At 39.6% G+C, this 2601-nt stretch overlaps 1 non-coding gene across 1 annotated transcript; it reads right to left on the minus strand.

Moving 5' to 3' along the window:
• Positions 1–1506: 1506 nt before the first annotated feature.
• LOC141676116 (small nucleolar RNA R71) lies at positions 1507–1613 on the minus strand. Its single transcript, XR_012556723.1, has one exon. It is a non-coding gene; the product is annotated as a small nucleolar RNA R71 (small nucleolar RNA).
• Positions 1614–2601: the final 988 nt, after the last annotated feature.

The following is a 2601-nucleotide window of genomic DNA, read 5'->3' on the forward strand; positions in this document are numbered from 1 at the left end:
ATTTATTCATATAAATACTACGTTTGCTATATCATGTTTTCATTGGAACCCACGTTGGCGATGAGTTCGATTATGGGCTAATCGTTATCATGGGGTTCTAGCGGATTTATTTATGGATTTCTTTAGTTAAATTGTTCCGATACCTAGTGTGTAGTGATTGTATGATATCCTAGTTATGGTTGTGCGTATTCGTCTTGTGAGCATCGCGAACTTATAAGATATTGTGTTAATTCTTAATGAAGCGAAAGTGAATTTAAGGATTTAGAACTTGCCATGCTAGCATAGGTTCATGTATAGTTATGCATGATTCGTAGGTAATTTAAACCATCTTACTTGCCCTATGTAATCAAGATAGATAACTTGTGCTTAAACCGTTATGTTGTCAAATTTTATAGACATATAGGGTCTCAATATAATTGGTGCTTATTCAACTTCTATCTCTTTTTGGATGTCTGGTAGAATGGTACTCGTGCAACGAAAGTTGGCATTTATCAGTTTCATGTTTTCTGATTAGTGTCATTACCATTGCATGCTAAGGTTAAGAACAATAAAGCTGTTGAATGAAGTACTTAATGAAGTTAGAATCCCATATTGTCATATATATTAACTCAGTCTATCTTATTCTCATAGTTACAATAATTAGTTTAATTCTTAGTTATAAACAACTTCACTTTGTTATCGTCTTAGCATTGAATAATAACCATACATTGTTGCTTAAGTGCATGAGTGATTAGTTAACTAATACAGTCTTTGTGAGATCGAATCTGATTTATATCTTATACTACTTGTGAACGCGTATACTTGCGTGTAATATTAGCGCGTGTTTAGTGACTAACAAGTTTTTGGCGCCGCTGCTGGGGAACTGCAGTGTTAATTATTAGTTTATGTGCTTTCCATCAGTCGTCGTTAAAGTTCATTGACTCGGACATTGTTACTTATTTGTTTCTTTGTTTTATTTCAGGTGATCTAGCGAGGGTGTATGCATACGCGTTCACGTACTCGTAAGAGAACAGTGGATAAAGCTGAGAAAGAACTTGTGGTAGTTCATAGGGAAGTTTTTTAGGAAGAAAAGAAGGTAGAAGAAGAAGAGAAAGTTGAAGAGCCAATTGTAGTAGCTATGGGTGATCAAGCAGAAAATCCAAAGGCTTTAATAGACTATTCGAAGCCTAAGATTAATGAAATTCAGTCTAGCATCATTAAACCATCCATCAGGGCTAACACTTTTGGGATCAAGTCAAGCAAAATCCAGATGATACAGAACTCAGTTCAGTTTGGGGGTTCTCCTATCGAAGACCCCAACATGCACATCAGGGATTTCATCGAGATGTGCGACACTTTCAAGTTCAATGATGTGACTGAAGATGCTATCAAGCTACGACTCTTCCCATTCTCTCTGAGGGATAAAGCTAAGTGTTGGTTACATTCTCTACCAGCAGGGTCTATCACCACTTGGGAAGATCTCTCTCAAAAGTTTCTCACTAAATTCTTCCCCTGGCGAAAACTATAGCAATCAGGAATGCTCTTACCCAATTTGCGTAGCAAACTGGAGAATCTCTGTGTGAGGCTTGGGATCGATATAAGGAGATTTTAAGGAAGTGCCCACACCATGGCATGCCTGATTGGATGATTATCAACTGTTTCTACAATGGATTAGGTGCTACTTTTAGACCCATGCTTGATGCAGCATCAGGAGGATCCTTGTGGGCTAAGAGCTACGATGAAGCTTATGAACTTATTGAACTGATGGCTGCTAATGAGTACCAGAATCCTTCCTAGAGACTGACTCAGGGAAAAGTAGCAGGAATTCGGAGTTGGACGCAGAAACTGCTATAGCTGCCCAACTTAAGGCTTTGACAATGAAGGTTGACACTATGGCTAATTATGGAGTTAATCAAATCACTAGTGTCTGTGAGCTTTGTGCTGGTGCCCATGAGACTGATCAGTGCGTAATTTCTAATGAATCAGCTCAGTTCGTGAGCAACTTCCAGCGATCGCAGGAACCTGTGCCAGCCACCTATTATCCTAACAACTGCAATCATCCTAATTTTAGTTGGAGCAACGCTCAGAATGCGGTTCAACAGCCTTATCAGCAGTATCCAGCTAAGTAGTACAACCCCCCTGGTTTTCAGAAACCATAATATGCACCAAAACAACAACTCCAACTACAGCAAGCTGATGAAAAATCTGAAATAGAGGAGTTGAAGCTCATGTACAAGAGTCAAGCTGTTTCCATCAAGACCTTGGAAAATCATATTGGGAAAATTGCCAATGCCTTGCTAAATCGTTAACCTGGTACATTTCCTAGTGACACTGAAGTGCCAGGTAAGAAGGAAGCTAAGGAGCAGGTAAAGGCAATCTCTTTATGGTCTGGGAAGGTTGCGAATCCCGTGCAAACTCAAGAGTTGACTGAAGAAGCTGGGGCTGAGAAAGAAGCAAAGCAGAAGGATGAAGAAGTGGAACCAGGAAGACTACTGTTGAGCACACTAAACAGATCTATCCTCCACCGCCTTTTCCTAAGAGGCTGCAGAAGAAGAAGCTGGACAAGCAGTTTGAGAAGTTTCTGGAGGTGTTCAAGAAACTTCATATCAACATACCTTTCGC

The sequence above is a fragment of the Apium graveolens genome, chromosome 7 (assembly GCF_009905375.1).
Source record: "Apium graveolens cultivar Ventura chromosome 7, ASM990537v1, whole genome shotgun sequence".
Lineage (NCBI taxonomy): Eukaryota > Viridiplantae > Streptophyta > Magnoliopsida > Apiales > Apiaceae > Apium > Apium graveolens.